The sequence below is a fragment of the Silurus aristotelis genome (assembly GCF_946808225.1).
Source record: "Silurus aristotelis genome assembly, chromosome: 25".
Classification (NCBI taxonomy): domain Eukaryota; kingdom Metazoa; phylum Chordata; class Actinopteri; order Siluriformes; family Siluridae; genus Silurus; species Silurus aristotelis.
The window spans coordinates 15221760-15234616 of NC_139598.1; the positions used below are offsets into that span (position 1 = coordinate 15221760).

A 12857-nucleotide genomic window follows, 5' to 3' on the forward strand; every position below is an offset into this window, starting at 1 on the left:
AACCCAGTCGTAGATCTAGACTAGACCAAAGAATTTAATTTGCAAATAATAATATACCCGGATTAAATATCAGGAAGTGGTAGCTTGGTGGGTAAGATGTTTTACTTCTGTTTGGACGGTTGTAAGTTTAAATCCCAGCACCACCAAATTTCCACTGCTGGGCATTTGAGCAAAGCCCTTAACCCTCGACTGCTCATTTGTTTAAATAATTTGTCTGGATAAAAGAGCATCTGCCAAATACTGCAAACGTAAATGCTGACAATTATTCACAATTTATCGAATACTATTCAAGTCCTGCCTTCACCATGTGGCTGTAGAGAGCTCATATTTTCCCCATGTTTCCTCTGAGCACCCTGGATCGTCCCCAATCCAAAGACATGCATTGTAATATGACTGGCATTTCCAAATTGTCCACAGTGTATGAATGGGTGTGTGATTATTGAGGTTGCACCTTGAGAAACCCTTAAATAGGTCCCTCTGTGTGAGTATAAAAAAAACTTGGTATAGCAAACGAAAGTACACTGGGTACTGAAGGTTTTCAGTGGTATCATTGTATGTTTGGACTCACTGTACCTGAGACTCACCAATGTAAGGACAAGCAGCAAAGAAACAAGACATCACTGTCTTTTTTAAAATGAAGGGAAAGAAAGTGTGATTGCATTCAGACTGTGATGTGTTTATATTCATCACTGGGGTGTCTCTCGTTGTGTCGTGTTGCAGCTCTCCTGCTGTCTCTATGAGGGAAAAAAGTTTTCACACTTTGTCTGGTGCACACGATGCACCACTCTCAGATGGCGATTTTTCTCCTCGCTGTGATGCGATTACATGTGCTGTTCCTGTCTTAGTTTGTTACATGGAGGAAATAAAAGCGTCATCACTTCCCATCTCTGCTAATCTTCACACGGGCAAGAGGATGCATGTGCAGTCAAATTTGTCAAACTCATTCTGACAGCAATCAGATTCTTTTTTTCTGGGACTACGACGGAAGATTACATTTTCTTGTTTTTTTTTTCTAGGAGTAAGTGCAGCTTAACTATATATAGAGCTGGCACTTGAGGAACATCATGCCAATAATATGAGGTATTCTGATGATCTGCCTAGCTTTTATGAATTCTAATAAAGGAATTTCTACATTTCCAAATATTAAAGACCCTACAAAAAGATTTTCATTACCAATTCAAGCAATTTGTAACAGAGGACAATATGACTTGGTAGTCTTTGATCTCAAAACTTGGTGTGTCCTGTTTGGATATCATGGGTAGCTAATTAGAATCATTCCATAGACATGATATCATCACCAGAGGGTCATAGGGAGGTGGTAGTGTAGCATTGGGCATATCCCGGCCACACCAAGGCCCTTAACCCCAAATCTACCAAATTCCTGTAAAATTCCAAATGTTAAATGTCCCAAATGTAAAATTTCAAATGTAAAATGTAAATCACCAGGCAACCATTTTCAATATCAAACTGAATTGAAAGCACCACAACATAAGCTCATCAACAGTGTGTAAAATGAACTCCATTGGTACCCCACCACCAGCAAATCAAAAGCGCTCAAAGACAAAGTCTGCAGTATTTTGAGAAAAAGGCCAGAGGTGCAGGAGTCATTTATTTAAAGGTTACTAGCCATTTGAGGAGAAACGTGTAGTTTCCAGTTTATTAGCACTATAATAAATCATGCAAGATCAAGTTCCATGAGATGCACAGAAGCCTGTGAAATGGAATATATATATATACCACTGCGTAACAAATATAGCTTCATGGCATCCATAGCAGCACGGCACAATCCCCCTGAAAGTGATTTTCATCCAAATGGCTCCATCAGAGGCCGAGCAATGACCGTTTATTCACAAACAAATTGCTTGAATTTTGCTCATATGTAAAGTTGAAATAACTTTAATAACTTTAATTTGGCTTCCGTTTAAGATTTAAAGCCTTCTTAATAGGCCATTAGAGCTGCTGAATTACTGGCTTATGTAAGACAAGAGTCACGTGAACAGCAAATGGGATGTGGGGTCTCGCAGAGGGCAGGATATTTTTATTAGTGGCCTCAGTAGGGGAAGAACAGTGATTAACGTATGTGCCCTTTTCACACAAACTTTTGAAAACGAGTCATTATCTGGCAAGGCAACAATAATTAACACAAATATGCTAGTAAAACCAGGCTGCGAATATAAAGCGGAAAAGTGTAGTCCAGTAAAAATATGCACAGCTGCTTCAGTGTGCAAATAAAATTAATTCCTGTTTGTCACAAAAGCGTATGTACAAAAAGTAATAAACCTTGGATCCATTTTGTATCCTTAAAATGGATACAGACCAGTATCCATTTTAAGAACTATCGGTCGATTAATTGATTATTGACAAGTACGATCCAACAGTCCAACATACAGCTATCGGTATCGGTTAAATGGGTCGACCTCTAGAAAATACCACCAGGCTTGCCGACACTACGTTCCCAACACTCTATCTTTCACACCAACACTACATTCCCAACACACAACTATTCTTAGCACCAACACTCAAAATTCAACCACTAATCAACACACCACTATTCTCTCCAGCCTCATATAGCCATTCCCACTAACCAACACTACATTCCTAACACCAAGCCATTCTTACCACTAAACACTTTCCACCAATCTTACCAATACTACATTCCCAACACAATACCAATCTCTTCTTACCGACACTTTATTCCCAACACCAAGCCATTCTCACCAACACTTTATTCCCAACACAGCACCATTCTCACCAACACTTTATTCCCAACACAGCACCATTCTCACCAACACTTTATTCCCAACACCACACCATTCTCACCAACACTTTATTTCCAACACAGCACCATTCTCACCAACACTTTATTCCCAACACCACACCATTCTCACCAACACTTTATTCCCAACACCACACCATTCTCACCAACACTTTATTTTCAACACAGCACCATTCTCACAAACACTTTATTCCCAACACAGCACTAATCTCACCAACACTTTACTCCCTACACAGTACCATTCTCACCAACACTTTATTTCCAACACAGCATCATTCTCACCAACACTTTACTCGCAACACCATACCATTTTCACCAACACTTTATTCCCAACACCAAACCATTCTCACCAACACTTAATTCCCAACACCACACCATTCTCACCAACACTTTATTCCCAACACAGCACCATTCTCACCAACACTTTATTCCCAACACCACAGCATTTTTACCAACACTTTACTCCAAACACCATACCATTCTCACCAACACTTTATTCCCAACACCACACCATTCTCACCAACACTTTATTCCCAACAAAGCACCATTCTCACCAACACTTTACTTCCTACACAGCACCATTTTCACCAACACTTTACTCCCTACACAGTACCATTCTCACCAACACTTTACTCCCAACACAGCATCATTCTCACCAACACTTTACTCCCAACACCACACTATTCTTGCCAATACTCTTACCTCATAATGCCACCATTTTTACTGCCAAACATTACATAACACCATCGTTTTTTCACTGCATTCCCACCAAACAAGAATAGCGAGCGAAGAAACCAGGCAAAGCATAGAGCTAAGGCTTTGAAAATTAAAGCACTTACTTAAGAGCCCTACAGAATTTTTTTTTTTTAAGCAGTTTAAGATTTTAGATTCGGTTCAGCCCAGACATAGAGAAAAGCACACACATTTGTCTGGCTCTTCACAATCTATCCTGCAAAACCCTCCACTGAATATTTGCCACGGTAAGAAAATGTAAACCGCTAGGTCAGACAAAATACTTTCAGCCCACAGGAATGAAATATTGATAAGCAGGGACCCCAACTCCCAAAGGTGGGCAACTAGAAAACTTTACACATTGGATTTGAGAAGACCCAGAGGGTATACATGTAATCAAAGTAGACCAGAAGAAAAAAAAATTGCAAAGAGCACAGAATTGTGTAACAGGTATTTGACAGAAAGACAGACGTAGAAACAGGTAAGACAGGGATAAAGTCTGAGGATGAGGCTCTGAGGAACGTTTTATAGAAATGAATGAGAAGCCTTAATGAAATTTCTGGGAGCATGCTCAATTTGGCACAGTAAAGTACTTTATTAGAGCACCGTCAGATTTGGCATTAACACTGCTAACACTGTCACTGCAGAGAGTAACACTGTGGCACTAACTTGTACACAATGCTGATTCCAGATTATGTATGCAATATGTTTAGCATATTATGTGTACAGCCGCAGATTATTTGCTTTTCTATAACAGGGTGGTGTTGAATTCTCAATATCTGTTACATCAGAAGGCGTTGAGGTGGTAATTCCCCTGAACTTATGATACGGAGACTGTGTGATAATGATGCCTATTGGATTGTTATAAAGTTACATTGCAAGTTAGTATAAGAGAATAAAACGTCATCAGTCAGCGTTATTTAGTAGCGTGTATCTAGTGATAAACAGGATTGCACTTTAGCTTGCTTGCTTTGCATTTACGAGTTTCTTCGTAAGAGTTATGGAGGGAAAAGGGGTGTTTGTATGACATTTTTTTAAATCAGTGCACGTCATGAACAAAAGAGTAATGCTACAGTTCACTGCTAGCTACCATTAGCAAGAGAACGCAGGTCTGAAACTAGTCATTGATGACGTAAAATTTTTTTTTTTTTTTTACTGTCGTATAGTCTGATATTATGACAACTGAGATCCTTTGGTTCTTGAGTTTTTTAATTCCCCCTTTGGACTGTTTTATGACCACAATTTGGATTATTCTTGTTTTTTAAAAACTGGTACTTTTGTACATTAATTAAGCTGCATGAGTTTCTTTTTTTCATTTTAAATGTTTTATTTCTTTTACTTCATTGCAGTTTGCCAAGAACAACACACAGGAATATACACACCGATCAGGCATAACATTATAACATTATAAGCGATGAAGTGAAAAACACTGATTATCTCTTCATCATGGCACCTGTTAGTGGGTGTGACATATTTATTAGGCAGCAAGTAAACATTTTGTCCTCAAAGTAGATGTTAGAAGCAGAAAAAATGGGCGGCGTTAGAATTTGGGAGAGTTTGATAAAATTGTGACGTCTAGACGACTGGGTCAGAGCATCTCCAAAACTGCAGCTCTTGTTGGATGTTACTGGTCTGCAGTGGTCAGAATCTATCAAAAGTGCTCCAAGGAAGAAACAGTGGTGAACCGGCGAAAGGGTCGTGGGCGACCAAGGCTCATTGATGCACGTGGGGAGCAAAGGCTGGTCCTGGTGGTCCGAGCTCCTGTAGCTCAAGCTGCTGAAAAAGTTCATGCTTTTAATGCTCGATGGGTCACAACTGTTTTGGCAGCAAAAGGGGACCAACAGGTGGTCATAATGTTATGACTGATAGGTGGCCATAAAGTTAAATAAAGGCAATAAAGTATAAACTCCACTATCTCAAAGCCTAACATATTAAAAATGATTCATATAAACCTCTATATAAGCCTGGCTCTACCATTAAAGCTGGTGCTACAGGAAATAAATAAATCCCATCTGACCAAACAGATTAAAAAATTCAACAGTACTGTGCCATAAATCTGTTTGACGGACATGGGTTTAATAAAACCCTAAATAACACACAGCTACCGATGACACAAGTGACATTTTGCCTTTTGACGGCTCGATAACGCAATCGGCAAAGATCAATACCCACGTCTATTATTTAACAGGGTATTATTATGATGAATTATAGATTACACCACAATTAAAACTATCGATCCTGGGTTACAGCGAGGAAGCTTACGCTAATTCTAGTAATGAACAACACTAAAAATGCAACACGCAGCAAAAAGGAAGTAGGCAAGTGAAAATACGTAACTAATAATCTAAAGAAATGTATCGATCCACTTGAAATAGGAACAGATGGCTTGAAATCATCTGATATTTGGTTTATTGTAATTTTATATTTGTCATGTAAGATGAGAGGAGCGCAGGCAAGCGGATGCGAGTGCAATATTTAATAACCAGGCGGAGCAATTCAAATGGGGGAAGCCATTACATCGTAGACCATCAAGCAATGGTCAGGCTTTAAAACAGGGGTAAAACAGTTTGGCAAAAAGATATCAATACTTTTTCATAAACGACTAAGTCATTATCGAGCTCTATTTTTTCTGAGAGTTTGTGACTAGGAGTTTCTTATGTCTGAAACAAGGTTTGGAAGTTGTAGTTTGTGTAGTTGTACAGTATTTGAGTGAATGTACTTCGCTACTGTACTTAAGTAAGTTTTTGGCTACTTTCTAGTTTTACAGAGTATTAAATAAATTCAGCAATTTTTTCTCTCTACTTAACTGCATTTATGGTTCAATATATGTACTTTTTACTTCACTATAATTTAATTGACAGTTTTATTCTGCAGCAGAGGCAATATTTACTTTAATTTGCCCATTGAATAATAAACGTTAATAAAATCTACTTTGTGACATCATACTGTAATTTTATTTATTAACTAAAGATTTTTTTTTTATCTGCTTTACTACTTTGTCTTTTTTTTTTTTTTTTTGACCGACTTGTTCGATCTTTGGTTCATTCTTGCACGATGATGAGGCTGGTGTGTTGATTTTGGTGAATGCAATGTTAAGGTGTACAATTATTTTTTTGTATTTTAGGAAATAAAACTTCAAATCAACAGTTTTTAGCTTTTTACTAACACGTGTCTTGATGTTGAGTGCTAGTGCATCTTTAAACCTTAATTCAATTTGAGTCAAATACTCAACTACTGTGTAAATCAAATACTTTTACCCAAGTAGGATTTTCAGGTATGTCTGCAGTCGTACTCATTCCTATGATTCTGGTGTGAAGTCGCAGTCCTGAGCAAGGAGCTTAATTTTGGCCTTGGATTGCGTTCTGTAATTCTCCAGAGATCAGCTGGACGCCTGATCTCCTCCAGCTTTTATATTCACTTACTGCAAATTCGCTTAGATTCACAATACACAGAGCTGTTCAAGGTCTAAAGCCTTTCTGCTGTAAAGGAGAGGAAGATTATCCTCGAATATTCTATACAGTATGATACAGAAGGATAAAAACGGCATTCACATCCAAAGCCTTTCCTATACCAGGGTTATTATAGTGAAAAAAAAAATCTCTTTTTGTATTTTGCTTGTATTTGCATTTTCAGTTCCTTTACTCTTTTGTGGGTGCATGAACTGTTTTGTTTTAATGTTTACTATTAGATTGCATTTACATTTACAGCATTTGGCAGACATACTTATTCAGAGCGACTTACAAATGAGCAGTTGAGGGTTATGGGTTAAGGGTTATGAGTCCAATTCCTTAACCACTGAGCTACCACCTTAGTGTCCCGTTTTAGATCACGGAACGTCGGAATCCAGATGTGTTTTTGAACACAGACAGTTTTGGTTGGTGATTAGCCAATGAGCACAATTTAAATGACTGGAAAATGCCTTAAAACCAATTCTAACGAAATAATTATAAACAAATAAATAAATAGATAATGTCCAATACATCAAAGCCTGTCAACATTGAATATTTGCTATATCAGCGTGTTTTATGTTTCATAATATCAGGAAGCACAAGTCAAGACAAGTCAATTCAAGTCAATTCAAGTCAAGTCAATTTAAGTCAAGTCAAGTCAAGTCAAGTCAAGTCAAGTCAAGTCAAGTCAAGTCTATTTCTATAGCGCTTTTCACAACATTGTCTCAAAGCAGCTTTACAGAAAACAACAGTCAAGGTTAATGGTGTGCATTTATCCCTGATGAGCAGCCGTGGCGACTGTGGCAAGGAAAAACTCCCTCAGATGTTATGAGGAAGAAACCTTGAGAGGAACCAGACTCAAAAGGGGAACCCATCCTGCTGGGTAAGTTAGCTCGCTCATTCTCAGTTAGCCTCTCCTTATTCAGCTTATGTATATGCGGCAATAATATGGCTATTGAGCTAGCTAAGTTAGTAAGCTAGTTATCTACCGTAATACCTTGGTACTCGTCGGCTGCGGAACTCGTCGTATTCGCTACCCATCACGTTATGACAACTGAAAACTCGTCGCATGCTCGGAAGAAGACTCTAATGTAAGCCATAGTGTTCTCTGTAGTGCTTCCTGTGCTTTTTAAGTCCTAAACTGGTTTAAAAATGCTACCAACTACTTCGGTACTTGTCAGTTTCAGTACTAGTTCCAAGGTAGTACTGTAATTATGATTTCTTGTAACTCATATATAAATCAACATTCACTTCTTCAGACATTTTCAAGATTTCACCTGCTTTTAAATCCTGGTTACTGAAGCATTTATGCCTCCAACAGCGCCGCTAAAACTTGGTGAACTGATACCGCTGCAGTTTTAATACGACCTCATCTCGACTGAAGAAATGGTGGAAACAGATCGTTTTCGTTTCCTTTCCTTCTATAAAAAAAACGTGTAATGAGCAGTTAGGGAAGATCGAAGTATCTTTGAAAGAAAAATCGCCAGACAAACAACAGAAGAATTGACCTGCAGAAAAGAATTTTTTTTCTCAACAGCTTGATAATTACTCAACAACAGATGTGACATAAAAGATTATAATATAATAAAAAAGGGATTATTCTCTCAAATTTACTCAGGTGTTTGGGCATTTAGTCAAGAAAGAGATTGCTGTAAAGTTGCCATTTTTATCATTATATATAAATATATGAACAAATATCCACACACTCAAGTAATGCTATAAGTCAGTCAAACGTCAACTGACTTGAAGAAGCAGCCAAAATCATTGCTCAGGTGAATATATTGCAGTAATGCAATAAATGCACCATTAAACACCATCTGGGATTCATTTCCCCCCGCAAAAAAAACGATTGTTGGAAAAAGCCATGAGAAACACAATAAATGTCCAAATTTTGATTTCCAACAAATTAATTGAAGTAAAATTGCAGATTAAACAGATTGCAAGCCTTATTTTAGCCTGCAAAAGCACACAATGAACTCTCACGGGCTATAAAACTCTCACGTTGCCAAAGTTCTACCCATCACTGAGAACAAGAAGTGAACATCTCAATACACGAACAATGTTTATTTGACTGAATGAGCACAAATCTCAACACGCACACTCCAGAATCTAGTGGAACATTTTCCCAGAAGAATGGAAGTTACAACAGAATTGAGCAGTTCATCTCATAAGTCCTGTGGTCCGAGTCGTCTCTTTTATCACATGACTCCCATAGAGGATACACAATGCAATAGTTGAGGAATTTTTTGCTGAGTCTTGACATTATTGTTACAATAATTTTGTGACTCACATGACAAAAGAAGCATACGAACCAGAAGATATTATTGGAGCTATAGTCAATACTGCTTATTAAAATGCACTAAATATAATTTCTGATTGAAGGAATAAACTAAACGACTAACAAATAGTTCATTTTGATGAACAAGATTCAAAAAACTAAGTCACTAAAATGAGCTAAACTTTCCATCACTACTAGAAACTAGGTTATATTTAATACATGTCCATTGGTTTTGGTAAATTGCACATATTGGGTTTTATTCACAATCATGCACTGGTTCTCAACTTAATCACATTTTTGCATAATATTGACATATGAGAAGAAGAATGAAGTGCAGTGCTAGTGATTTGGGGTGGAAATACACTGTAGATTGGCATTTGAATATATTATTAATACTATAAGTCCTATATATAGTATAGTATCCTTATAGTATAGAACTCTTACATTCTGTAAAGCTGCTTTAAGAAAATGTCTTTGGTGAAAAGCGCTATAGAAATGAACTTCAAACACACACACACACACACACACACACACACACACACACACACACACACACACACACACACACACACACACACACACACACACACACACATGGATACATAGGATACTATATATATATATATATAGGACAGTGTATTAATAGGATCTATTTCTTATCTCAAAGACTGAAATGATTATGATTTAAATGATGAACAACGAGCCATAATCAATAGCAGATGAGGTATATTTTTCCTTGAACGTTTTTTTCTGATGCATATACAAAACTCAGGCCTTCATTATTTTTTTATATTTGCCAAATCGAAGACTGCAGTGTAATTGCCATGTAAATAATACGATTGCCCACTCAGCCCTGAATGCAGCCCAGAATTTTCAATGTCTTCAAGAGAGAGCATGGATGAGATCTCTGATGATAAGCTTTGTTTGGTCAAACATTCGAAAAGTTCGCATCTGAAAGATACACAGTGTTCGGCTCCTTCTCCATAAAGCTGTTTTCTGTACTGGTTTGTGCTTCATTATATCCAGGAAATCAATGGAGCAAAGGGAAAACAGTTGCAGCCTGGGTTTCTGGCTGTGGAATAATAAGCGTGCGTAGGTTGAGGTTAAAGGTCAGGCAAAAGAGCAGTGAACTGTAGTGTGCACTCTGTGGCTCGAGTGAGAAGTATACTGCATTAAATAATGGCTGTTTGTGTATCACTGTAATGCTGTACAGTCAGGGGGCCGAATCACTTTCGTCATCCTTTCGTCAGTTTTGATATCGCATTAGCTACATTGGAATAAAGGAATGTAGTGGAATAATCTAATATAACTAACACATGAATCCATGCTTTAAAATAAACACTTTCTCCTGTACGGAGTTCTAAAGCAGGAAAAACTCAACAGACATGCCCATAGCACAAAACAAGAACACTTAACTTTCATTGCCAACAGTGAAACACGTGACAACAACATGGTGCTGAGAATCGCAATCCATAGCCCATTAACCTGACACGTACTACAAACACTGCAAGTTTCGGGGCTTAAATTCTATACCAAAGTGTGAAAAAAAAAGAAAAACAAAATGGAATAAAAGTATTAAGTAGAGATCAGTCCAGTGCAAATACCATGGTGTGTAAAGATAGAGATTAGAGATGATAAGATTCACCGATTCAGAATTAGTTCACATCAGTGCATCGTTGGCGTTTGTATCACGATGCATCGTTATTAACATATTTGCATCAGCAAAAAACAATTTATTTAGATATAATTATTAGTAGATTTATACTTTAATTATTAACTAAATGACCAATAATTTGTGACTAGTATTTGATATATAGATCGATTTTCTTCCGCTAAACGCTTTCTCGAGCGCCTTCTCTCAGGATCTCTGCTGCTACGTGAATATGAGGCATCACAACACTATGGAGGCCGAGGCGTGTCCTGAGAGTCACATAGAATACAGATTAACATGGCAGAGGTAGAGCTGCATCTTCCTGGAGTAAGAACAGGAAAAGAACATCTGGTTTTATCTAATTGATTTTTTTTTTTCTGTTTTTGAATGTTAAAAAGTCAGAAGGCACTTAAGAAATTTATAATTTGCTCTCTGTCTGAAACAAAGTGAAATAAAAGTGAACTATTGGTACCATATTGAATTGCATACCATCATATTTATTTCCATTGCATCATATTGCATTGAATCGCATTGTGATTAATCAAATCGGAATTGGATCGCACTGCATCCTACTAGGGTATCTATCTATCTATCTATCTATCTATCTATCTATCTATCTATCTATCTATCTATCTATCTATCTATCTATCTATCTATCTATCTATCTATCTATCTATCTATCTATCTATCCTTGCATATATTAAAATCTACTTTTCGCGTGGGCTAATTTTTTAGCTGCTGTATGCATTTTCATATTCGTCGTTCAGCCTCAAATAGCGCTAAAGCCAAACTTAATCCTGGATCCCCAAGATGACTGCTCCCATACTGCACCATTATTCAGTTGAGAAAGCAGAGAAGTGGTGGACACGAGAATTTCCCCCGACAAACCACTTAGCCAAACTTTGTTCTAAAGCACATCAGCAACTCTCTTGCTCTTGACTGATCCGTCTCCAGTGGCTATTACACAAGTGTTGACGGGACGTAACAAGACAGTATAGCTTCTTTTACTTACCTGAGCTGTGGGCACATTAGTAATTGGCCCAAAGAGAGAGTAGATAATTGTGCATCCCTTTGCCACAGCAGAAGAAAAGGCTGGGGGGGGGGGGGGTGTGTGCAGGAAAGCCGTTGATTGCCTTTGTTAAAAAAGTGGAATGAGATTGTGGAGATCAAGACGGCCTCATCGATCACGCTATAGCATTAAGCCTGTGTCATGCGATGGCCTCGAGTCAGCGTGGGTTATTTTTCACGGATTAAAAACATAGGACTAAAGTAGACGATGCGCAATCCAATTATTTACACATCTACACATCAGATTTATCATGCACTTTACGAGTGCATTCCAGCATGTGACAGCTGAAACAGATAACCTTAAGGAAAAAAATCTAATAACAATCATGAAAAAAAAATTTAATAGGGGGCTTCAAAGCTCCAGGGTCTCAGGTTCAATCCCAATGATTAATTCTTTGTTGAATTTTTTTTGTTTTTAAATGTCATAAATCTTATGAACCTTTGTTTTTGTTCTAATTCGGTCTTTACCCCATCCTGTCACTGTTTTGTTACCTGACTGTGTTCACCTGTTCTGTGTTAGACCTGTATTTGTTTGCACCCTGTTATAAAAAATGTGAAGTCTTATAACTCATGTTGTTTAGTTCAAGCCTTGTTTTTTTTGTAGAACGTATACCTAGTTCTGTTATATCTTGGATTTATACTCTATGTATATTTAATGTATAGTATCGTTGGCGAAGATTTTTATTTTGAACATAAATAAGCCGCTACACAGTGTCTACACTGAAACTAATTAACTTTACCCAGGCTTTAACGAAAGACAGTGTCTGTAACACGGTGTAACGGGTGAAATATGTTGTGGCTCCTTTAAGAGCAGAGTGGCATTTTGGGAATAGACTGCCGCCGCATTTTTCCGGTATTACTGCGTGTGTGCAAGACCGAGGATTATGTCCTTATTATTTTCTG

The 12857-nt window shown here is 37.7% G+C and overlaps 1 protein-coding gene and 1 long non-coding RNA gene across 2 annotated transcripts in view; one reads left to right on the forward strand and one right to left on the reverse strand.

Annotated features, from left to right (window-relative positions):
- Positions 1-12857, reverse strand: part of LOC310719590 (mannosyl-oligosaccharide 1,2-alpha-mannosidase IA) — a 207509-nt gene that overhangs the window by 26848 nt on the left and 167804 nt on the right. The window lies entirely within an intron of this gene.
- On the forward strand, positions 4815-9792 carry LOC310719600. Its single transcript, XR_014531528.1, has 2 exons — positions 4815-7559; positions 7631-9792. It is a non-coding gene; the product is annotated as an uncharacterized lncRNA (long non-coding RNA).